The sequence below is a fragment of the Camelus dromedarius genome, chromosome 14 (genome assembly GCF_036321535.1).
Source record: "Camelus dromedarius isolate mCamDro1 chromosome 14, mCamDro1.pat, whole genome shotgun sequence".
Taxonomy (NCBI): Eukaryota; Metazoa; Chordata; class Mammalia; order Artiodactyla; family Camelidae; genus Camelus; species Camelus dromedarius.
Window position 1 is genome coordinate 11412527 of NC_087449.1, and position 26973 is coordinate 11439499.

A 26973-nucleotide genomic window follows, 5' to 3' on the forward strand; every position below is an offset into this window, starting at 1 on the left:
TGATGATTTAATCTAACCACAGCTGCAGCAATATAAATTATACTTAAGACTGCGCTGATTGATTATAATCAGTTGTAATCATGTCTTATAATTACATTGCATTCTACAGACAGAGGCTGTTTAAGCCTACTCAGCACTGAGCTATATAAAGAAGATTATTTGTTACTTCTGACAGTCTCAGTCAACATTCAGAATTGCCTGCAAATAATACGTTTTATTAAATTTATTGTCCAGGCATCAAATAAGTTTCTTGATTTATCAACAGAAGTTGAAATGGAACTGCAAGCCAATCTCAAGTTTTTTAACTACTATTTACATGAAAAAAAATCTTAAAAACATTCATAATTTAGGTTATGAATTATATAGATGTATCAATTTTTTCAAGTACATTGTATTTCAAAGTATACACATTACCTACAAAATAATCAAGTGAAAAGGTGGAGAATATGAGAAGGTATGGATGAAACAAAATTGGCAAAATATTGATCATTTATTAAAGCAGGGTAATGGGTACAGAGATTCATTATAAAATTCTGTTTAATGTGTATTTGCTTGACATTTCCATGATGAAAATTTATCTATATAAACTTTTTCCATAATAAAGCTGAACCAACATTGTCCATCTAAGCATGTCATATCAATATGCAGTGGCGATAAAAGTGTTCTTTAACATTTAAATATCTAAGTTGCTGTGTTTATTTCTTAGATAAACATGTTACCTTTAAATTCCCAAAACCTTAATGAACTATTTTTGAACACTCTTGATAGCATTCGACCTGAAGCCAAAGCCCCTGTTCTCTCCTTTAGCCTAACCTCTCCCATCCCCTTTTATCACGTGCCCATTTCTCCCCTGCACTCTCAGTAAGCCGTGCAGTAGTCACGCAGCAAACACTGTCCTACTCTGTCATCGATTCTTTATTATTACGGATGATTATCCTTTGGACAATTAACTGCAGTTTCCACAAGAAACTCATTAACATTATGAACAAGTTGCACAGAATTGTCAGGCAAGTCTCCTTCAGATTAGAATTCTACCTGTATTAAAGCAAAAGGAAAGTTGAAAAGATAAGATTTTAGATTTAGATTTTAGATTACTGACTAACCAAATTTCTTTAGATTTTGGCAACTTACTTAACCTTCTTAGATTTAATGGTTTTATCTTTGTGTGTCTGGATATAGTGAGTATAAACCCATATGGTAAAAGTTTGATCTGTAAAGTTAATGTGGATCAAATATTTGTTGTCTCTGATTTTCAATCCACATGCACTCGAAAGAGGACTGGACTATGGTTTGACAATTCCTTTCTGGAACCAAAAAGTAGCGCTGGTCTAGAGCAGGCTCATTAATACTAACATTTTAACAAGTCTTTGGACTTCCCTTCATTGCTTATAAAACAGGATGACAATTAGGTCTTTTTCTTGATGTGGTATTTTCCCTCAGGTTTCAAAACTGAAAACAATTTCATGTGTTCACATAGTCAAAAGAGAACAATTAGAATTCATGTGCCCTGTGGGCTAAGATATAACCCCAAGCTAATCTGTCACCAGATAAAAGGGAAGAACAAATCTGACTCTATATTAGATCTGTTCTTTTTGCTCCAACACTGTGCTCTGTTTCCTGGGCTTAGTCATGCTGGTTCTGCACCTTTTGTAAAAGAATGTCGCCTATGGCCTGAAATATACAGGAGAGCCCATTCTCAAAGTTCTGACCTTTAATGGTATAACACTTTCCCTTCATAAAGAAAGAAAAAGTTGCAGAACAGAGAATAGCATTTGTCTTATTGGGGGTTTACAGGAACATCATGACCTGACTTATGTGGACGGCTGCAAGAACTAAGGATTCTGTTACTAAGAAGTTTTCAACAATTAACCACACCCCTCCCCTTCTGAGTATAAAAAGAGCCTGAATTCTGACTCGGATAAGAAGGTTCTCTAGGATATTATTCATGCATCTTCTTGGTCTGCTTCCTGAATAAAGTCATTATTCATTGTCCCCAGTACCTCATCTCCCAATTTATTGGCTTGTTATGTGGCAAGTAGAATGAATTTGGACTCAGTAACAACCATAGCATCTCAACCCCCTCTACCATACGGAGGAGGCCAGATTTATCAGGAGCGAGGAGACTGGTATGAAGAGAGTCACTAGAGAGTGGGGCTTCTCTGTACTTTTCTTGTGGTAAAGAGAAGGGGGACTCTACTTCCCACTCTGACTCAGGCAAGGAGAATTTCGAGAGTTTGTAGATCACAGAGACTGGTGGCTGACACAATACTGGAAAAATATAAGGGAGAGAAGGTTGTAATATTTGCCTGTGATAACAGATGGATGGCAGGGAAAAGCAGGTGCACATGTATAGAAAGCATGCATTTTTTTTTCTCTAGGATACCATAGAAACCAAGGAAGATGAGCACATGGGAGGAATCTGAAAAGACCCAAGAAGAATGAGTAGCTAGCGTGGTAGAAAGGGTTGATAGGGAAGTGACCTATAGCAAGGGACAATGCCACTCAGCTAAGCAGGCATTGAGAAGCCCTTAAAAGGGGAAAAGTAGGGCTGATCCTTGAAAAACTAATAACATTTTTCCTAAAGGGAAACACTAACTTTCGGGGATCTTCCCCTCCAGGAATCTCATTATCAGGTTACAACAGCACCGACTACAAAAGATTGCCCCTGTTGCACTCAGGGCATGCCCCATCAGGAGGGGAGGTAGAGAGGGAAGAGGAAAGAGAACCAGCTTTCTTCTCCACAATTGTTTTTCATAACCTGGGTGAGACCTGAGCTGTAAGAAGAAAGGGCCTGGGTTGAGCAGAGAAGGAAGAGAGAATTTGAACTTGGAGTTGGTGATTCGTGACAATTCAGTAACATAGGGCTGTGCTTATTGCAAAATATCAATAGTTAGTCAGAACTATGAGAGTAGTCATCCCCTTGACATCTAAAAATAGAAAAAGGCTATCAGTTTTCTTCCATTTTTTTCTCCTACAAGGAATTTTTTCTCCAAGAATGCATTTGTGATCTTTTGAGACTTGTGAAGGAATAAAAAATCATGTCAAGAAAAAGGAGATTTGGAAGAACAGTGCATGGCCATAGAAAGGAGACCCAAATCGGATGTTTACCATGCCCATAATGAGTTGTTTTCTCATTTTTTCTCATAATTGTTTCAATGATCAGGAAGAATACACCCCCTCCAAAATTAAATTAAATTAGAATAAAATAAAGAAAAGGAAAATTGCAAGCTTACAAAACTCAACCACCAATGAGATCTTCATCTCCATCTGCTCCAGATAATTGGTTCTCAGAAATTCTTCAGAGTTAAAATAAGGATAAGAGTAATAATTTTGAGGTGTGACTCTGGTGTTCTTGACATTATGAAAATGTGGCATGTAGATAGATGCTAAATCGCTTAAGCTAGTAAAGGAGTCTCCAGCTGTATGATACATTTTTTGGAAGAATTAAACCAAGAAAGTTAAGAAAAATGTGAGTGCATTGTAGTAACATATAGAAAATACAGTATGAAATCTTAGGTTATATTCAACACGTTTCAGTATGTTTTAACTGAATTGATCAATCACTAACGTGTTACATGTCAGTCATAAAGTAATTACTAAACTCCCTTTGTAACAGTTTTCTTGATTAACTCAACTATCAAAAATAGAGATCACAATCAAGTCACAGGAAAAAAGTAGATGTGAGATTGACATTTTGACATTAAACTAGGTTGGACTAAAGACTGAAAGTGAGACTGTCTATAATAGAGTAAATTAATATGTAAAATTTGGCATCTGCTATAGGTTTCATTAGTGATGGGAAACATCAGGCTCACGGAATTTTAGATTTTATTGATACTAGTTTATTTATAAACCAGATGTGCACACATATGTGTTTTGATCTCAGCAGATGTTTAATAGAAAATGCAGCACTTTAAAACTGATCAAGGAATATGTTAATAATTAGAGAATCACTTATTCAATTATTTACTAGATAATTATTTATTGTTAATAATCAAATGTAAAGGAGAACACTTATAAAGAACACGATGACCTCTGCCTTCAAGAGACTTGCAATTAGCAATCTAAGGTGAGCAAACAAAAAATTCTAATACAAGACATTCACAAGTGTTCATATACCATCAAATTTAATTGCATAGCTATGCTGTCTAGAGACAAATTTATAGTTGAGTTTCCATCAGAAACCTGAACTTACAGCTTTTCAGGAAGTGAAACAGTAAGAGATTTGCAGTTTCAAGTGGTTATTCATTGGCTGGTGCTATCATAGCCTAGAAATTTTCCTTGACCATGTCTATTTCCTGAAAGGATTGTTTTTGTTTTGTTTTGTTTGGGCTGTTGTTTGGACTTTTACATTTATTATTATTATTCAAAATTTTTATATAGGGAGGTCAAAGAGGCTCCAAGTCACATGCCAGTTCTAACTGGTTAGTAGTAGCTGCCTGCACAGCTGCCCAACATTATGTCCTGGTCCATCAGGAAGGGATGCTGGATTCATCAGATGTGCCTGAGAAAGAGGAGCAGCAGCACATGACACAGAGCTCCAGTCCTTGGCCTATTTGCATGACAAAATAGCCCTTCCCCAAGTCTCTTGATATAGAGACCGCATTCAGATGTGGAACAGGTAATGACAACCACAACATTTTCAAATGAATGGTTTAAGCAGTTCAGGTTGCTGGAGTACACATTTTGGGAAAAAAAGAACTTTTTCCCTTGGTAACTAATATAGGGGTATCTGAAAATTTTAAAACCACCATTATATAATATCCTAGAAATTATTTTACAATTTATCACAGATTTACTAAGTTGATGTTTGAAATTGTCTCATTGCTTCCAAACAAATATCTTCGTGAAAGATGTGGAACCAGAGCACAAGGGGTATATCATGCATGGCCAGCACCGTCTAAAACAGTTATCTGCTTTTTTTTTTTTTTTTTGCATTATTTTATGAACTGAACTTGATACAGTACATGAAAACTTCTTTAAACATATTGAAATGTATAATTATGGTCAAGTATTAGAAAGTCACTTTACTTTAATAAATGATAAAAATTCATATTTTTAAGAAGTTTAAAAAAATCACTTATAGGGGTTGGGGAGAGGGATAAATTAGGAGTTTGGAATCAACATACTCACATTACTATATATAAAGTAGATAAACAAGGATCTGCTATATAACACAGGGAACTATATTCAGTATCGTGAAATAACTCGCAATGATGAAAAATCTGAAAAAGAACATATACGTGTATATATGATGGAATCACTTTGCTGTACACTAGAAACTAACAAAACATTGTAAATCAACTATACTTCAATATAAAAAGAATTTAAAAAATCACTTATAAATGAAATTAGGCAAAATTACTTGTTGTCTTTTCAGTCTTGTAAAAGATCACTTCGAAATTAAAATTCCACTAGAAGGAGACAATGGAGATTAAGTTCAAAGAATAAATTTAAGTTTCTCTAATTATATTTTAACAGTACCATGTCAACCTCTTAATCAATATATGTCACTGTCAGACCACCTGAGTTGCAATCCTAGCTCTGTCATTTCTTGATGGAGGAACCCCTAGGCACTTTAATTTTCCTCTCCAAGCTTTAGCTTCCTTAGCTGTAAGATGCAGATACTAATATCTTCTAGGGTTGTATAGGAGTAAATGGTTACTATACCTAAAGTGTTCAGACTCAGGGTCTGGCACATAATAGGGACTTTATTAAAGTTAGCTATTATTATTAAAATCTATGCTAGGAGACTAACACAGGTGCACAGGTACGCACACAATACCAAAGTGAAAAATCACTTAAATTCTGCTTGCATAAATAAACTGTATATATTTACTTCTCAATCTATAGACTGCTCCTAGTTTTGTATAAAAATCTTGCAGAAGGGAAAAGAAATATGAATTTAATATTTTAAATATTTTACATGTAAGTAGACACAGTGCTACTATACATTATCCCTGCTGAAATTGTCACATCCCTCAATCATCTATTGGAGAGATGGTGGCAAGTAAAAACCATGGTGAGATAGGCATGAATGAACACGGCTGTAGGCTAGACAGTCCCTGTAGAATACAAATAGAAGGTAATGCAATTATGTTTTAAAGACATTTTCATATCATTGATTTGTATCTGATAATTTAATTACGTGTACTGTTTATTGAAAGTGTTTGCATCTTATTCTAGATATTTGTCCCTGCTTGGCACTTCATTATGCTGCTCTGACACTTTGCACTAATCACTGGTAACTGATAGTGACGTTTTCAGGCCGATTATGTTCCCAGGCAATGGTAGAAAAAGGTCTGTCCTGTGCTGTGGGCTTAGACAATACTGTACCTAGAAAAAGTGCTTTTGTTACAGTACTGGACCTATGAAGTAAGCCATCAATGATCCGGAACTATCTCATCTTTCTTGTTCCTTTCACATTGGTCTTACAGGTAGTATGGGATACTCATAGGAACATGGGTGCTGGCATCAGGAAGCCTTTGGTTAGACTCCCAGCCAGGTAGATACTCCCCTCTCTCATCCTAATAGAGTGAGGTACTGAAACTGTGTTAAGACTCCTTGCCCTTATCTGACTGACTGACTGGGGGGAATTCAGTACAGAGATGTGCTAAGAACTGAGAAGAACGACCTGATTTATCTTTTACAACAATCCTACGAAACAGTTCTGGCTAAGACAGATAATTCGACATGTTCAAATGGGCTCAGTCTGATTCACTTAAAGTGGAGTGGAGAACGGAAGTAATTCTTGTAGTTCAAGCAGAGAAAACACTTAGTCTCAACTATTTATATATTTCAGGCCAAAGAGTTTCTTGGATCTGAATTATGAATGGTTGTCGCCCTGTGCTCCACTTTACCTCACATGGGTAAACACAGCCCAAGTGTGCAGCAACGATTTTAATGGGCTCAGTCAGGCTAGAACCCTAATGAAAACGGTTGCGAGATGAAAAGCCAATAACATTTTAACTCCAAGCCAGTGCATTGAGAGAACTGAAAAATCACCTGGGAAAGATCAGCAGAACAATTAGATGGACAGAGAAATGCTACTAATTGCTAATGATCAGCTAAAATATATGTGGTTGCCGGGGATGTTACTGTACAAGTGTGGGATTCCACCTGACATTTGTCTTAGATTTAAGGTCTGACATTTGTGTAACTTCCAATTAAAACAGAATAATGATAATTAGATCAGAAAGAATCTGTTAGTCAAGCTCTGAAATTTTACTACATTCCTTACCTACAATAAACTTAAGTATTCTGACATTTAACTAATTTTTTCCTTTGGCTCTATGAAACATGTGTCAGCAGAAGCTAATGAACTTCATTGTATTCCTGCCAATTTTTGACAATGACAGTCCAGACAGAATATGAATACAAATATTAATTCCCTGTATTTTAAATCCACACATAAGGCTGATGTGCAGCCAGAATTTGCCGATGTGGCACTCCTGGTTGTTCCATACTGGTATCCACTCTGACTGGTCTGTCACCATTGTCTCATTGGTTGATATCCACATAGTACCATTTGGTAGGAGTCCAAATATCACGTTGGTTCATAAGTGTAATTAAAAATCTCCCTTTTGCTGGTATTTATACTCTAGATTAAGGGTTTGGAAATGGTTTCAAATATGATGATCAAAAAATCTTCTTAAATAGAAAAAATCAATTATATGAAAATGATATGATGAACTCTTATTAAAATGAGAATTTCCAGATGTTATTGATTAATTACTGGTTTGGATTTTTTTATGGATGCAATTGAATTAATCATCTAAATCAAATACATTTTCACTTAAAATATCCTTATAATGTGATTTACTAAAGTAGTTATATTAACTTGATTGTTTAATTATCCAATTTAGGTTGTATGAATAAAAGCAACTGTAGTACAAACTTAAATAGTTCCATTTCTCTGGGTTACTTTTGTTTAATAACTAGTATCTTTTCTTTCTCATGTATTTTTTTCTCTGATATTTTATTATGTGTGTCCACTAAGATACATTCGAGAAATCTCACTGATTAAAATTGGGAAAAATAATAAGAATTTACTAATTTGCTTTATTAACTCTGACACACATTTTAGAGGATAAGCATCTTCTTTTAAAAAAGCATATTTGAAAGAAGTTGTCTTTCATATCCCAATGGAAGTATTATTCTTTACTATTTGCTGATAATTCATTCTTGTCTAGGCTTATGTACAGCTATATACTAACATGCTTATAAAACACATCAGAAAATTGTACTGATTCATACCAGATATGTGGTTGAGAAAGAAAAAAGTACAATTTAGTGACATTATGAAGTAGGAATCCACGGCACTGGAGCTACTATTTGGTCTTAGAACAGAGGAAGAGAAAGCAGTCAAGACCTGGAAGTGGCTAGTGAGGATGTAGAAGGACCTTCCTCTGGCAACTGCCAAGCTTGGTTTTGGTCGTATTTATTCAAGGATGAGTAAATATACATAAGGGATGGTGGCGGGGGTGGGTGGTAGATGAGTACACATGTAACTACACTAAAATGTTAAAAGCCACCGTTTGGATGCTTATGTTCTGAACAACATGTAACACATTTCATATTCCTTAACTAATGTGAGCCTATGAAGTAGGTACTATTAGTCTCATTTTCCAGGTAAGGAAACCAAAATTCAGGGAGGTCAAATTGCTTGCCCAAAGTCAAAAAGCTGGTAAGTGGCAAGGACAACATTTAGTTGAGTTCTGTCTGGCTCCAGACAGATCTTAATCACTCCTTCAATGTATTGAAGAATCTGAGACTATCGCCAAAATCATTTTTCTACAAAAAGAGAAAATACTAATTCAGACACATCTTTCTGATTTTTTTTTAGTATGAGACATAAAATGCATTTTTTCTAGGAACAGGCATACAAGAAAAGTAGTGATTAAGATATGCCAACTAAAGAATGCAAAGAAATTCAAATGTGATAAGATAATTAAAATCTGCATTGCGGTTAACAAGGGACAGGATACATGCTATAGAAAATGAAATCAACATGTTGATTCAATTTTATGTTATTTCCCAGAATTGCCTCAGATGTTATGTCAGGCCTGATTTTAGCCATTTTTCTCATGTCCAACTTAATTTTCCCCTTCTTCCCTCCTTCAGATTAAATTTGTTTGAATAGATCAGAGCTTCTTAGTCTTGGCATTACTGCTATTTTAGACCACCCAATTCTTTGGGTGTGTGGCCACATCCCTGGCCTCTATCCACTAGATGTCAGTGACACTGTCCTTTCACGTTCCACCAGTGTGACAAACAAAAATGTCTGCAAAATCACCAAATGTCACCAAATGGGGCAAAATTGCAGAGGTTGAAAATTATTGGATTAGTTCAACAATGAACAATTTATCAGCTTTTTAATTTGATCCACTTTGATTGAATAACAAAAACGTATGGAATTAAATTTTGTTACCCCATGATGAACATTACTATAAAGTGCAGAGAGGAAACAAAAGAAAATTTATTTTTAACCAATCAAGAATTCCTCCATACATTCTGTGGTTTGCATGGCTTTCCCATTCCAACTGTTTCCTGTATAATAATGAGACTTCACGCACTTAAAGAATAGAGAAACAGTAAAATTTTGAGTAAGCTAATGAAGTGGGTATAATGAGTAGGCTAATGTGCAAACCTTATGATAATCAATGGTACTAAAAAGTCACTCCATCATATACTTCTTATGCAAAAACATTTGTTTCATTGGGTCCTGGTGGGAGTAGAAGACTGCATACAGAGACATTTCTAAAGGTATCAGAATCACCAATTACTTGACAAGTTCTCTTTTCTATAAAGTTATAATGAGATTTTCCATATTCTTTGTGGAAATACAATTATATTTTGGACAGTATGACATGGTGAGTGACATTCTCTATGCCTAAATTACTTTACATTAAAAAAAAAAAAGAAGTTTTCTATTGCTTCTAGGCTGAATTGCTCCAAAATACAGGGTACCTCAAATAGTAATAATAACAAAGCCCACATGTCTTCCTTTCTCCTGTCCGCTATGTTAAACTTTTTGCTAGTCCATGTCTTAGTAGATTCATCTTTTGCTCTGCTTTCTCTGGAAGAGCAATGAGTTTAATTAAAGCTTTGCAAATGGCTTTGAGGACCTGTGTTTTTTGTAGCCCCTTCTATGCTTTCCCCATAATTCTTCTCGGCACTTTTTACCTGGGAGCATGGATTGTCATTTGTAACCCCTAATAAAAGAAAATGAACTTAGAGGTTAAGAAAACACTTGCAGATAAACAGAGTCTTCTTAAAGCAAACAGAGAGAAGACAAATGTTAACTGAAATTAATATGTATACTATTATTTTTCTGAATATTCAAAGCAATAAATTCAAATGACTATATACCATACACTATGATACATGCATAAATAGTCATCTTATTCTGTCTCCTGGGTCTGTTAGGAAAAGAAGCAAAACACCCTCTTAGAGTGTAATATGGACCAACTCCAAAGCATATATTTATTGGAATTAGCCTTATTCTAAATATGGTTGAAAGCAAAATGTCACTATTATTCCTAATGTTTATAAAATACTATCATTTCTTATTAAAATGTCCAAAGAGTTACATAACTTTCATACATTTACATTTACACATCATAATCAGGAAGGAGTTATTTCCTAGCAGTACTGATAATTCCCACCTCTACTCCAAAACAGGTCATTTGCAGCAGATCACTGATACTTTGCTGTTTTTGAATGAATCCCTTTTTCATAGATTAACTTAATATATTTTGCAGAGAAGATTCCAAAGCAATCTCATATTTCTCTAAAATCACAATGATAAAAAGCACAGCATACCTAAGGCTGTGTGTGTGTGTGTGTGTGTGTACGTGTGTGCGTGTGTGTGAGAAAGAGAGAGAGACAAAGACAGAAACGGAGAGGGGAACCCCATTTACTTCATTGTTAGGTGGAATGTTTAAAATGCCGTATTGAAGTAAGTTGACCTAGAAAGGTCATTCAATACTTACATCCAGAATCTCTGATGATCAGACTCTACAGGGATTAATGAGTCACCCTGTGTTTGAGATGAGCACTGGGGGTTTATCACAGAAGCCACAACTGCCATCTGAATGAGAAAATAAATTATTTCAAATGTGAACTTCTGCCCGCAGTCTGCTGCATGGAAGTCCTAAGAATCTTCACCTTTAACTAAAGAATAGAAACTTTAACTTTGAGTCTAGAAAGACTCAAATAGTCAAACTATTCAGAAAATAGCTCAATTTTATTTGAAGAATCTTTGTATGATAATAATAGCTACCATATATTCAGAACTTACTACATGTACTCAGTGCTAAAAGCACTCTTTATGACAACCCAGTGAATCAGGAATAAATACGTTCAATACATAGACCCAAGAACACTTCACCAGTAACTGACGTGGAACACTAACCCATGTTCTTCTGATTCCAAAATCTGTACAAATAAGGAAAATGCTGAACAAAATATTTAGAGAAAATGTCAGGAATGGTTTAGGATCTTTCTTAAAGATCTTTTTGTTGATATGTAACTTTGGGAGTTGGTATGAGAAAATAACAAAGACAACAAAAATAGCACCTAAAATCTACTATGTGCCAGACTTTCCTAAGTAATTTACAGGCATATACTTATTAATTCTCCCCAAAACTTTTAAAAGTAGGACCTCATTAGGACCCTCATTTTAAAGGTGAAAAAACTAAAAAAAGGAAAAGAGTCAACACACAAATAGTAGGAATTTCTAACCTTCAGAATAAAAGCAAAACTGTGCATAGATGTAATCAAGATACTATGAATGTGATTTGGCTAAAATATGTCACAAAACAAAAGTTAACTACATTGCTAGTAGAATAACTGTATCTATTAATTGAGTCTTCTTGAGTGAGATAAAGTGGCATTTAGAGCAAATAGTGAAATCCTCTTTCTCTACTGAAATCTTGGGAAGAAATTAAGCCAATGAAAAATACAGGAGGTGTCTCCACTCCAGGTCTGATATGATGGCTGTAGGGGACCTAACTGTGTGAGTAGGCTCTTTTCTGTGAATAGCACGTGCAGATGGGAGGAGATGAGGAGAAAGATGGAAAAGATCTGGTTTTAGTTCCATTTTTCTTGTTATGGTCATGTCCTGAGACACAGATCTACAAGTCTGTCTGTCTCAGAGACAAGACAGTTAAAGATTTGAGCAGCCTCGGGGGTCAATGACTACAGGTCCACACAGCCTTGATGGCAGTAATACTATGCCCATAAGGATCTTGACCCTCACATCAAAGAAGCAGACATGACCAGGGCTAGGTTGTTCAAGCCATTTCTATCTTTCACTTTTCCCAGGTTACCAAAGGATGTGTCTTTTTTCATTTCACACATGCTGAGTGTTAAAAAGCCCTGAACACTTGAACAATGTCAGTGGATTAGGCAGACAGGGAATATAAATGACAGAGGTATCCTAGAAATCACTCTATAAGAGAACATAATTGTCTGCACTAAAGCTAGAGAAAATAGCAGATATTGTTCAGTCCAATGATTTTGAAAAGGTAGCTAAATACTGGTGGGGCCCGAGAGGCTAGTCATCAAGGCAGAGCTGGAATGATTTTTTTGCTTTTCAATAAGAACCCAAGGGAAACCACTAGTTAGGTAACTGGACCGATTACCGGTTAGCAAAATAACTAGGTAAATTCTAATTTACAAGTCAGTTCTTGGCACATGAATAGAGAGTAAGCAAAAGACAGATAAGAACTAGAAATATATGAATTTCAGAGTATATAAAACAAGGTAGATGGTTTAAAATAACAATAATAATAATAAAAGAACTCAGAAACCTGAATTATCTTCAGCATATTTGGTCCTGATCTTTTTCCAGAAAGTATTTACCCAAAGGCTGCAGGGCCCCTTCTGGCTACAGTTGACCCTGGGGCCACCCACGGGCAGTAAATGTTACAAAATAGGTCAGGGATCAAACATCCCTGCTAGAGAATCAGAGATCATCCATCTCATGCTTAAGAATGCCTTTTCCCCCCTTCTGATTTCCCCAACTCTGCATCTCACTTCCTCATACCACAGCTCATTTCATGATTCAGTCTGCCTAGGGCAATTGTGCCTGCTCACCTTTGAGTCCTGCACTGGCCTCCAAGATTTGATGGTCATTTCTTTCTTCCTTCCCATCCTTCCTTTTCATGTAATGAGACGTGATTTCCATAAAGATAGGAATGACTTCGAGATGCTCAATAAATACTCCTGTTGACTGAACGGATTTATTCCTGTATTCAGGAAATATTTTTTTGCATTCTTCAGCTCTCTGTGTTTTATTCCCCTCTTCCCATGTAAAAGGGGATATAATTGAATTTAGCCAGGGTTGTTGTGAAGATTGAGAAAAAATAAACAAAGTGCTTAGCACAGGATGAGCATTATAAGAAGGTTTGCCATCATAGTTATTGTCCCTAAAGTTAACCAGTCAAATGGCTTCTGAATCCCAGCCCCACCATCTTGCCCATTTCTCGACCTCACTGATCTATCACACAAGCCAGAAAGTTGAAGATGTGCAGGAACTGGGGGGAAGCTATGGAGTAGGGCGGACAGATATCTAGCTCCTGTAATAAGAAATCACCTTTACCACTGAGATAGGATTTTGTCTGTTTGCTTGACTTTTTCTTTTTGGCCACGAACTCAGAGGTTTAACATAGTGTCTGTGAATATAAGAAGCAATCCCAGCATGCCCCTCCAGGCAGAACTGGTCATTAAGAACACCTGGCTCAGGTGGAGGGCAGATCTACGTGCAGATGAAAGCAGCTGATTCCAGCAGGCAGCCCCTGATGTTGGTAACATGAAGTCGGGCATGGCATATTTGAACTGTTCCTAAAGCTGTTCCTGTAATATGCCCAGCCTTCCTCCCCACTTCATGTTGCCCTGCACTCCAAGTGTTACGTTCCTCTGAATTTTTGGTTTCAGCTGTGTGTAGGACTGGTACAAGAAGAGGAGAATTCTTACTTGGCAAAGTTCATTGCTGCAGGGCTGAGATCTGAGACACAAGATACTGTGTTTCTTTCCACTCTGGCTCAGAGATCCCTACAGGATTCTGGCATAAGTGTCCATCGCCTGAAACGGCTAGCAGTTCTTTTGCTTGTCCTGATTACAGTGAACCCACCACTAATTCACTTCCCTGCTGGACCCAAGACCCTGCACTTTCTCATTCCTGTGATGTTAAACTGGAATAACTCAATTGCTTCATCACATGCTACTCAGACCAAAATTTAAAGTATTATCTTTCAGCAGTAACTACAATCTCATACAAAATAACTGAGGATGAATAATTTAACCAGTGGACAAACCGAGAAAAGGTGTTGATCACACAAAAAGACCTGGAAAAAGAAAATGCAACCAATATAAATGATTTAGACATTGATAAGATAAAGAAAAAATTGTATTGTGATTACTCTGAAATTTACAACTGCGTAGCACTTAATTACATAGGAACTCAAAAATTTTTTTCCTGGTTGAGATATTGGTACTTAGCAATGCCACTAAAAAACAAACAAGCAAGCGAAAACAAACAAACAAACAAAAAAACTAACCAGAAATCTATTAGAGTAAGAAAACATGAGAGGAAGGAGATAAATTTCTTATCATTTAAACTATGTGAAATTCTAAGAAGAATGAAGCAAAAAGAATGAACTTCAACTAGCCTCTTTGTCTGACTGAGGAGTTCTTAAGTGTGAAAATGACTTCTGCATCTCCTTCTGAATGCTTTCATATTGAGAATGAGGTGGCTGCGAGCGGAGAAAGAGTGTAAAGTCTCAGGTCTCTGATAGAGAAAGCTTTCCCCCATCTTGAGAGCTTAACCCTAGGAGCAAGATGTTATAACCTGTGCCTCGTAAGACATAAGCACCAGATGTAGAGCGAACTGGGTTTCGCTCTACAGACCCACATCGCTCCCCATCCAAGGATTTAGTTTAAAATGGAGTCCAAATTGTATCTTTAGCAATTGTAGAAAATGGAAGGAAGAAAGGCTTTTTGACCCGATCCTTGGAGTGATATAGAAACAAAGCTCTTCTTTCAAACTGCATTAAGGGGTGTCAAGTACCCAGAATCCATTTAATATATTGCTTCTTTCTAGTGACCAGAAAGAGTTAAGATCCCTGTAAAGAGCAAGCAGTTCTCCACCCTCTGGGCAGCAGGATATGGGATGAGTTACTAGGAGAAATATGAAGCGCAGCAGTGAATAGAGAAGGGGGGACAGATTAGCCAACACTTTTCAGGGATGAATACCACCTCATAAGATGTACTTATTAAAACAATAATAGACACACATATAACCACACAAAGAGACCTGGAAACATAGCAAGTGTGAGAGTAATTATTGAAAATAAAATGAGGCTGTGAAAAGAACTGTAACAAAAATCTACAAGTGCATTTCCAGCATGACACCATGAGAATCTATCAACACTCCTTTCTGTGATCTGTTCTGGGGTGACTTGTTCATTCCTTTGACATGTTGTAGAAGTCATGTTGTAGGAGGGGTAAAGAAAGAGAAATTATTGATGGTCAACTCTGTAGACACAACCTAGACAGGAATTCTTTCCTTTCGATGGTCTTCCTCCTTCTTATATACTTGAAATGATTAACTGTGGTGGCATCCAATTATACTCTAATTATATCAAGTCCTTTCTACAAACCTATCTTTTTAATATAAAGTAAAATAAAAACTCTTATCAAATGCAATTTATAAAATAGTGATAGATAAGCTATTTTTAATATATTTTCTTATTATATTCACATTGCATCCCAATTAACCTAAGTAAATTTTATATAATCTATAAACCTAACTTAAAAACTTAATCCTTACTATATTTAGTTAAATTAAGTGTTTGTATTTTCATCTGTATCTCAACATAGGAAACATATATTGTGATCAAATATATTTTATTAACAATCCTCACCATTTAGTATCATTATTCAATATAACATATTTATGCATTAACAAAAATATTTTTGAGACATTTTGTTCCAAAAATTTCACAAAGTGTTTACTGTATGGCTGTATCTTCAAGTGTATTATTAATGTACTATTTTAGCCAATGAGACTAATAGGATGATATTGGACACCTACTGCCTAGTTTCTGGCATAGAGTAGATGTCCAAGAATCATGTATCTTTCATAGGACACTTACTGGTAAGAATTAATCTCCCTTTTATTACCGCATAGTATATAATATGGTTTCCTTATATTAGCCAATTTCATACAGGTATTCACTATTCTAAAACTTTAGATAATCCTCAAGGCAAGTGCCACTTATATTATTTAAAAGAATCTTTCAAAGCCTCAGAAAGATAGTCATGTACAGGTTAAGTTTTTAATAAGTGATACTTGAATCAAATAAAGGACTCACTGAACAAATTCCAAACGCCTAGAATTTCAGCATCTCTACCCATCAGATACCAGGAAGAAAGCTACTGGACCAATATTAGCTAATTGGTCAATTAGATAATATTTAAAGAATCTCAAGACAAATGGGGGTAGAATGGTGTGCAAATTTCTTAACTGTAATCTAAAAGTACAGTTTTATTTGAGTCTAACATTTACAAGTAAAAATATGACTTTTTTTCTCCTTTGGAGTTGTATTTCTTAGAAATGTCACTTCTGATATCTTTTAAATGTAGATTCAGTTAATTTTTAAATGTATTTTAAATACTTGCATTGCCTTAAACATCACAAACACATCAATTTGAAGTACTCAAGGAATTATTATTGCTATTGTAGCCATTCTTATCATTTTGCTGAACATGAACAAGGTAATACTATGCATTTCCATCCAAGTAGTTATAAATAAGTCATTCTAAAATTGGAGAATATAAGGGAGCTACACTATGGAGGGCTGCACTGAGTCTCATTTTTATATCTTTGAAGATGGTATAAAGCTATTAATTATTATATCAACCTATAGATTCACTAATTCCTTTTACTATGCCTTTAACACATTTTTGAACCATTTTATTTTCTTAATGGAGCCTCAGAATATTTGATTTGTGCAGCACTGGCCCTGTAAACTGTCACAATGTTGTATGGTAGTGTTAGTGAAGTAGTCCGCTGTGGTGCTGTTCTGAGCTCTCCAGTAAATACTGTGGATTATTTAAACAGTTTTTATATATTACACAGATTTGTACATTTTTATGTGGCTATACATATTTATAAGTTTTTTTTAAAGAATCATTTTGTTTACTTGTATAGTTCAAGTTTATTGGGAAATATATATGTATGAATGTTTTAAACCATATTACAGATTTTATGAATACTCATTTAGTTACTTAGCCCCAAACTCTTGGAAATTTCTTTGCCACCAATGATTTCACATTTAATTTATGATAAACACTTTACAAAGTTCAACTTTGTAGATCTTCTCTTTTCAAATAACAATAATAAGGATTGCTAGATGGTAATTTATATTTGATTTTAGAAATCACTTGGGAACGTTCTTAAAAAAGCACATAGGATAGTGATAAAATAACTTCTAACTAGAAATAATTCAAAGTTACTGGAAGGCAGGAAGTTTTAAGATGTTCTGTTGTCTACTCTTTGAAACCTAGCAGAATGCTGAGCCTCATTCATTCAGTGGAATATTTACTGTGTGCCTACTTTGCTGCAGGAAAAAAAAAATTGGAATACAAAAATGAAAAAGATATTCACCATTCTCCAGCTGTCTATATTCAAATTTCATTAAAATTGCCTATTGATGTGATTTATATCATTATAACACTGTAACACATGTTAAGTTATGACATCTATAAACACTCTATTATTTAAAGATATTTCATTATAACTTGGAAAGGTCTGGAGGAATGTGCCACTCCAGTTACCATTTGATTTTTTTCCTCATCTTCATAGCCAAACTTTTTAATGAGTTGTCATTACTCATTATTTTTATTGCCTCACCTCCCATTTACAAGTCAACAAACTGTTTTCTGAATTCCACTTAGCACTTCATCAAAACCACTTCAACAAAAACTTCCAGGGACTTCGAGGTTACTAAACCCAATGAATGTTTACCACCTCACTTCTTCCTTAGCTTATCAGCAGTCTTTGAGACAACTCCTTCCTTTTTGAAACATGCCCTTCCCCCGGCTTTCATAACATGACCATACCCTGGTTTTCCTTCTATTTCTTTGGATGCTAATGCTGGTTCATTTGTATTTTCATTCCTTTCTACCAGCAGCTAAAACAGCTCGGTTTCTCAAGGCTTTGTCCTGCACCCTTTTAGGTTTCCATCTATCTCATTGTTTCCTCCAATTCCAAGATTCAAAGACATATCAAGCAGTAGATTAAGAAAGAACTGTTACCCCCACCATCACCACCACCCCAAACTGGTCATCCTTTTGTGTTTTCTACCCTAGGAAATGGCACCATCATCCACCCAGTTGCTTCACTCAGAAATCTACAGCCTTTATCATCTAACTCTCCCTCACCTTCATCTCCAGTCCAACCCCAAATCCTGAATATCTCTAAATTGACCATTTCTCCGCTGTCTTCAGCTTTACCATCTTAATAAACATTACAGTTAGCTCTCATCTGGACTACTGCAGAACTCTACCGTGTGATCTCCCCATAGCTGGTCTGCCCAGCCCTCTCCCATGTTAGACAAAGCAATCTTTCCAAAAAGCATTCTGTGTGTGTATCAATTCCTTGTGCTCACACCTTCCTTCACTCTCCACTGGGAACTGAAACTCTCCAGTTACGTTCTGATGCTCTTTGGATAAAAAGCAAAATCTTGAAACCAACAGAGTATAAATAATTACTTGCTGATGATGTTTTCATTATAAATGACCATGAAGTTCACCTTGAAACAATTATATTACACAGAAATGACCTTATTTCCAAGATGCAAAGTTTTTCATATATTGGTATTTCAAAAATTAGAGACATTCCAAATGACTTTAAAATTAGACTATGCTTTAAAGTTTATGTGTAATTTTGATGCAATAGGATTTCTTTCTTCATTTTTAAATCTTTCTCATGAAAAGTAGTTATAGTGTACTTTAAAATGAATAACATCTTAAACATAGAATACATAATTGCTTAGTAAGATAATTAATTATAAAGTAAATTGAATTTAATAGCATTCATCTACATCAAAAATAACTAAATATATTTAGTTAATAAATATAGCAAAACCCCTAAAATCCAATTGCCAATACTTCAATTATATAACACAAATTAGAATAACATTAATGAAAATTTGTACGACAACTATAATAGAAATCATAAATCGTTACACAGGAGCAAAAAAGATTTTAGTAAATGAAGAGATGTCTTACAAAAAAACCTGGCTAAACTAAAAAGAGAACAGATTTTTTAATATAAAGGGTGTTTCAAGTAAACCAGCTTACAACAGGGTTTCAGGAAGAGAAGAAACAGAAATCTCTCAATTTCATATCTCATTGTGTGTTTTTAGGTATAATCAGCCCCTAGAATTACAGCTCGTACTTAGTTTCTCAAATTTTTCAGAACTTCTCAAATAAAGAATAGGTGCTTACAATTTGAAATATCCTATACATATGTATATACAGAGATAATTAGTTAAGAAATAATGAGGCGAGAATTCACTGAGTGTAATTCTTAAAAAGACACAATGTGTGTGTGCAAATGCATGTTCCTCGGTCCCATCCCAATGTCTTATGCATCTTAAGATGTATCCTAAAATTTTTTAATTACCTTAAATCTGGTGAGGCAGCTTTCTGGGAAGCTAACAAAAAGGCTTAGGAAATTAGCCTCGATGGACATGTAGATTTGTTTTTCCTCATTTTTAAGTTAATTTAATGCATCATGTGAGCCTAAAGGGATTTCTAGCAGGATCTAATACATCATTATTCTGTAAAGTTATAGATGTTCATGTAAAATGCACTGATTAAAAGTCATTTGATACTGGTGAGTTGTTTTTTTTTTAATTGACCATCTTCATGAAAAAGTCTTAGATAACTTAAAATTGCACTACTCAGTTCCCATTAGCTGGATGAGAAAATCTTGAATATAAGTCACTTCATAAAAGGATAAGAGTAACGTATTTCAGAAATCTCAGGATCCTGCTGGTTCTAGCTGATTTGCTTAAAGCAGGCACAGTTCAGTTAATGAATTCTAGGGTCTGACCTGATGCCTAAGAAAATGTAATCACTTATGCAGGACATTTTGGGGAAATGGCAATTGGACCTTCTCCCTTTTCACTTGCTGCTACTTCTACTTCTTTTTAAAATTGCAAAACAAAATGGCACAGAAATACACAAAATTAAATATATGACATAATGAATTATTAATACCTTTTTCTTCTCCTACCCAGATCAAGAAATAAAACTTTACCAGTCAACCCCGGAGCCCCTTGCAAGGGTCTGGTTCCAGTCACTGCCTGCCTTAATCTTTCTTCTCCCTCAGTAACTGCATTCCAAAAAGGAGAAACATCCATTGTTGGCGTGATGTTGTTCTTCTTTGTATACTTTTAATTCACTTTTCTTGAACTTTTGGAGTAAGTTGGTGTTCAGGAAATTTTTAAAATTTTTTTTTCCAGTTTCATACTCTTGTGTTGTTTTTGAGTAGCAGTCAAACACATGGTGAACTTTCCCCCTGATTTTGCTGAGTTCTCCTCTCCCATTTTGATCTGGACCTCCCCTCTTCTTTCTCTTTGTTGTTCCTCTGTCCCTCAGCTTTGGTTCCATTCCCTGTGTTTCTCCTCAGTATGGACCCTGATATGGAAGTCAGCCCTTACTCACATCGTTTTTGAGAGTTCCGAGGTGAAACTGCTCTAACTCCTTTGGATTTTTTCACTCTGTGGCTCTTGTACTTGCCCATCATTTTGCATGAGCAAAACTCCTCCCAATTTTGACTGTTCTCATATAGGTCAGCTGAGGTATCCAGTTAAATACACAGTAGCTTCCTTGGGACTCTCCTGTTGTCAGGACGGCCACCTGGTGGTAGCTGTTTTCTTTTTCCTCCTACGAGACACCAGTAATACACAGATCATACAGCTGTTGGTGATTTATCTGCACTCTTGTATTTTAGAATCCATTGGGATTCCTTGTCACCTAGTTTTGTCGTAAATGTTGCCTCTGGTTTTTGGCTCTTAAGTCTAGTTGCTTGCATGCAGGGATTCAGAGAGATTGAGAAGCCATGCCATCACCAGAATCTTCCCAAAATATACACCTAGGAACTTTATCAGTAGTCACTAACTAAACTTTATTGAGCACTTACTATGTGTCAGTCACTGGGCTAAACACTTTACTCACATTTTGTCATTTAGCACTCACAGCAGACTAATGAAGCCAGTACTTTCACTAGCTACATTTTAATAATTATACAAGTTTATCAGAAATAAATACAATAACTTGCCAAATGCTAGACAAGTACAGTTATCTAAGGCTGAATTCTAACACAGAGAGTCTGATTTCATAGCTCACATTCTCAGTGAATATAAAATACTTTTCCGAAAAAAAAGAAGAATGAAATAATTAACCTCTGAATCTAAAATAATGAAAAAGTCAAGACAACTCGTCAGAATAACATACTAGTGGAAATGCACAGTACTGCCAAAAACATCTCCTGTGAGAACAGGGCTTACTGGTACGAAAGAGCATTAAGACTTTGAGTACAGGGAGTGTGCAAACGAGGAAGAGATGGCGAATGCCAAGGACGCTCACTTTTTTTTTTTTTAAGACATTATCTTTTTTTTGGCAGGGGGAAGGCAATTAGGTTTTTATTTATTTATTTTTAATGGAGGTACTGGGGGATGAACCCAGGACCTTGTGTGTGCTGGGCACCCAGTCTACCACTGAGCTATACTCTCCCCCTCAGGAAACTTGCTTTTGATTTTTGCCAGAGACAGGCCTGGATTCTGCCCTAAAAGAGCTTGTAACTGAGAGAGAGAACCAAAAATTTAACAAATAAAACAACCAAATATACTGCAAAGATGAATTTCAAACACCAGCCTTTCAAAAACAGTTGCACTGACTCTGTGAGTCATATGCCCTCTGCTATGCAAGGAGGGATAATTCATCTGGCATATTTCCTTCCCTCAGAGATGTTTCAATTTAGTCAGAAAGATAGGATGTGTTCATGAATAACTTAAGATAGTAAATAATAAGAACCATTTATTGCTACAAATAATATAGGCTCTCGGAGTTTAGAAGAAGGACATAGCACGTGCGACTAGGGTAGTAACAGGCGTGTAAATCGGAGCTCAGAGGTTAAGTCAGACCTTAAAAGAAAATGAGAACCAGGGTCATAAAAGGACGGAGGCGGTGACTGTGGGATGGTAACAGCCAGTAGATGTTTCAGGACCAAAAAAGAGCCTACAAGACTGGTTAAACAGTTTGTCCTGATTTCACAGATTGAGAAACAAGACTTTTTAAATAGAGGGTAAAACAATTAAGGTCATTACTTGCATTTAGAAGTGGAGGAATCTGAAAGGGAAAGAGGGAAAAAAAAAAGAGAGAGAGAGAGAGAGAGAGACAAAACGCTTAGCAGGAGACCCTGGACAATGGCTTCCAGGAAGCTGGGGTGGTGGATAGTCATGGGGTGCGTTGAATGCCAGAGGTCTACCCAAGGGCTGGATAGAGTGCATCCATTTACATACTCATAGGAACTGTGAAAAGAGATGAATTGTATTCCCTGACACTCACAGTGATCTATGTTTACCCCTAAGCTTTCCCATTGTACCAGGTTTTCAGAGTGTCCTTGAGAAAGCTGTTCTTTACTGATCATCTGCCACAGATCATATTCAAGGCCAAGCAGCCCTGGAGGTTATTCCTAAAGGTCTGTTAATCAGGGCTCATATCAGGTAAGATGGCTTCACAGTTCTAAATCTCAGGAGCTGCCTTGGTAATAGAGACATAAACTGCCATTTTAATGCTAATAAACACATTCCTGCTGTCACAAACCTTGGAAAAGTTATAAAAAGGAGGATTCAGGATGCTGACAAGATGAACTGCATCAGATCGAGGTAGGTAGCCCAGACTCAATTTTAATATAATTTTGCATAGAAAACAGTTCTGTAAGGTAGAAAAGTTATAACGCTGCCTTTAGGTAAAACAAAAAAGGGAAAAGAATGACCATTCTTCTGTTATTTCATCTGGAGTCTCTGATATTTTGAGATATTTTGACTACAGATACTAGCCACAGAAAATATGTCTTCTCTCTCTAATGTAAGGAATTGTTCAGTCTTTGGAAAGTTGAAAAGCGTTATTTTTCAGAAGGAAATTTTAGAGTTTATATCCTCATAAAATGCAGTTATAGTATTTAAGGATATACATTTACATAGATTTTGGCACATTCATCTCCTTGTGTATTTGCTGGAATACATAAATGGGCACACATTTTATACGGTCTTTAAATACATCTAAAGCAAATATAGGAAATAGAACCTTAAAATTAGTTTTATATTCAATAACCGGCCAAAAAATAAAATGTCAATCATGTTTTCTAGCTGTATGCTGTAATTCCAATCAAAAAGAAATGGCTGTTTCACAATTTGATTTTAGGAGAGTGCTAGATCAATGTTATTGACTTAAGAGAGTCGTTCATTATTTATTTTAAATTTTGTTTATTACTCAAGTTTAGATGGGAAACTACAACTATCTAAATTAATATTAGGAAAATTGAGTATTTACCCTGAGGCAGCAAAATTGGACTTTGTCAGGAAGCCTGTTTGAGAAGCTTGTATGCTACAAAATGCTGAAAATTGACCATTAAAGGGAAGGAATCTACAGCCATTACTCCCCACCAGAGCGTAGTTAAATAAAAATAATAAAGGTTGTTATTATCTCTTAAGTTCCACATTTCCCATTTGCAGAAAACGGATTCCTGAATGGCAGCTGTCAGAGGGGCTTGGCTTACTGACACCAAGCAGTTGAAAGGTTCTAATTGTGTCATCCTGAAGAAATAGCACTTTTTAGCATGGGATCTCTTTTGCCTAAAGTAGAAGACTCTAAGACCAACAGCCTGCAGCAACTCAACAAAGATGCAACTTTAAAACAGAGCTAGATAAACAAAGATTCTGGACAAAAGAGGTTAGAGCCAGAACAAGGTCTCTTTACATTCATGAAAGCGACTCTCAGCACTGCTGAAGCAAAATCAACTGAGGATTGATACCCATTCCTTTGAAAATTAGCTTGGAGGGCTGGTGGGTCACATAAGGATAATCACTCAAAAATTTTTGACAGCTCCTCTCATTAGTAAATCTTTTCCTATTATTATGCTGACATTTACAAATTCATTTGATGACTCCAAAAGATCTTCCAGGAGATTTTGTTAACTTCCTACTCAAAGCATGGGAAGAGGTGAGAGCCCCAGAGATGAAGCAGTAATGTGATACTGTTAGGAAGTTAGATAAGTGGGGGCACCAGGCAGGTAGGTGGAGGGGAGGCAGGATGGTCCCGAAGATGACGTTATGCACACCTCCAGCGTAAAGGGACTTTATTTCTTCTAAATGAGTGCCAGCAAGAAACTGGTTAAAACCCAACAGCCAGGACTGTGCTGTAGCAGAAAGGATTTAACCTGATACACATAACCCAATGCTCATTGTATTATAATTAACACTGTGATTTAGTACCCTCCCCCAATTGGGTTTTTCTGCACACACCATGAGTAAGGACCAGTGCAAAAGGGGCCAAACATGACTAAGCACTCCAGGGACAAGAGCCGTCACTCAAGAGACAACCCCTAAGTGAGGATAAGAGAAAGGAGAGACAAAAACCACTGCTTCTCCTCCCTTGGGTCAGCCTGCCTCCCGTTCTTGGAGCTGATGCAGGAAATATTGGTGTGGGGCCTGAGGAGGGCTGTGTCCCAGGCTTCGGTTGAGCCCCTGGGACGTGCCCAGCCAAGTGTGGGTCCTTGGCTTCACGCAGGAAAGAATTCAAGAGAGAGCCACAGTTGAGTAAAGGTAGATTTATTTAGAGAGATACAGGGAAAGGCAAGAGAAAGGCCACGAGGTGTGGGGGTTGGGTGCTCAGATTAGAATAAAAGTAGGTACACACTCCATAGACAGAGTGCGGGCCATCTCCGAAAAGGGAGAGAGAGTGGGGCAGCCATGAGAGGTGCCCTGTTGTCAGTTTTTAAGTGCTTAGTAACTTCAGATGCTAGTAAGTGGAAGGACCAGTCTAACTAGCCTGGGGAAGGGGCTGGGATTCCCAGGAAGTTGGCCATTTCCCACTGTGACCTTTTGCGGCTAGCCTTGGGAGTGTCACGGCGCCTGCGGGCATGTTATTTACCATGTTAATGTATTACAATGGGCGTACAATGAAGCTCAAAAAGTCAAATCTCCCACCACCTTGAGCCTCGAGGCCTACTGGGGGTTGAATCTTTCGCCATTCTGGTGCTAACTGCTGTGCTAGTCCTTGGACGGCTGGGCCCTGCCCCCTGCCTGTCCCAGAGGTGTACTTTTTCTTTTCCAAATAAATCTTTTAAAATCTTTCGCTACAACACACCATCTCCTACCTGTAAACTTCTTTCAGGTATGACAAGAACTGCGGTCTTTTCCTTTTTTGGGGGGTAACAATAAAGTCAATAGAGTTGGTTAATAAAATCTAATCCATTTGAACTCATTCTTTCACTCTGCAAGGGAAAAAAAAAGTATTTTGGATGTATTCCATACACTTAAATATTGTATTAGGTATTAGGCATGTTACATATTATAGCTATAAAATAGATTATGTCCCTGTACTCATGTTTCTCAAAAGAATCAAATAGGCACTTTTATTCTTTAGTGATAATTGACTATATTGTTGTGACTCCTATAGATGGTCTATGTCTGGGTTTCTCTATAACCTTAAATAAAGTCTTATAATTGAGAAAAAAATAAATGATATAGCATTATCAATTACAGAATCCTAAGAGCAAATACCAACAATGTTAAATACCAAATAATTATTAGTAAAAAGAATAGTGACATAGCTTAAAAACTGCTTATGGTTGAGAATAATTCGGATCAATGTTTAAAACCCAGAGTGGGGCACTGTCATAAAAGGCTTCCTCCTTTGCCCTCTTCCCTCCTTCTTTCTTTCTTTTTATTTTTTTCCTATCTCCTACTTTTGGTAAGATCTGTGAGATTGCTTTCACTAACTTTTTTGTGAGACTTGGTTTTAGTCACAGATCATATATTGTTTCATAATTGTTTCTTTTTGTTTGTAGAAATTAATGAAAAATTACAGATTAAATAAATTCAATATAAATATGTCAAAACATTCTAGAAAGTGAGGTATAAGGCATTTTACATACATTCATGAAGATATTCTTCCTTTCTGTCATCAGAATATTTTAAATAAGTTAATGTGAAGACAAAACTATCATCAAATAGTCCTCAGCCATGAGGATACACCTAATTGTACGTCACAGACGTGGATATACATGGCCAGTGGCATAACTAGACTGTGGACAGATGACCTATGTACTTTCCACATACATTTAACTGTTGTCTCCATCTCAGGAGGTCTGTGGTCCTGGCTAAATGATTCCATCAAAGAGCTGCTCCAGCATAACGCACATTCCAGCTGTTTCTCACACTTCAGTTCTCTCTCACATTCATTCCCTTGTTGCTTTTATTGCCCCAGCTGACCCTAAATCCCCTTTTCTGAACATGTAAAAATTATTACTATGGGAAAATCCAGTACCTGTATTATGGTACTATCTAAAGTGTTTCTCAGTTCAGGCTTCTTAAAACCTTGTAAAGCATTTCATCATGTAATCCTATTCTCTCTCTAAGACACTCAAACCTCTTAGAATATGATTTTTTAAGAAGATTTTCATGAATGAATTTCTTATAATTTTAAAAAGGCACATTCTATTTTTAGCAAATTGTTCTTTCCTTTGCCTAACGTGCAGGTCATTTCCTCTAGGGATGAACTGTAAATTCAACAAGGGCATAAAACTTTTAGGGTCTTATTTAGTAGAAAATTCTTGTTCCACAGGTGCCAGGTGTAGAGGATCACCAATGTCTACACATTAATGCTCAC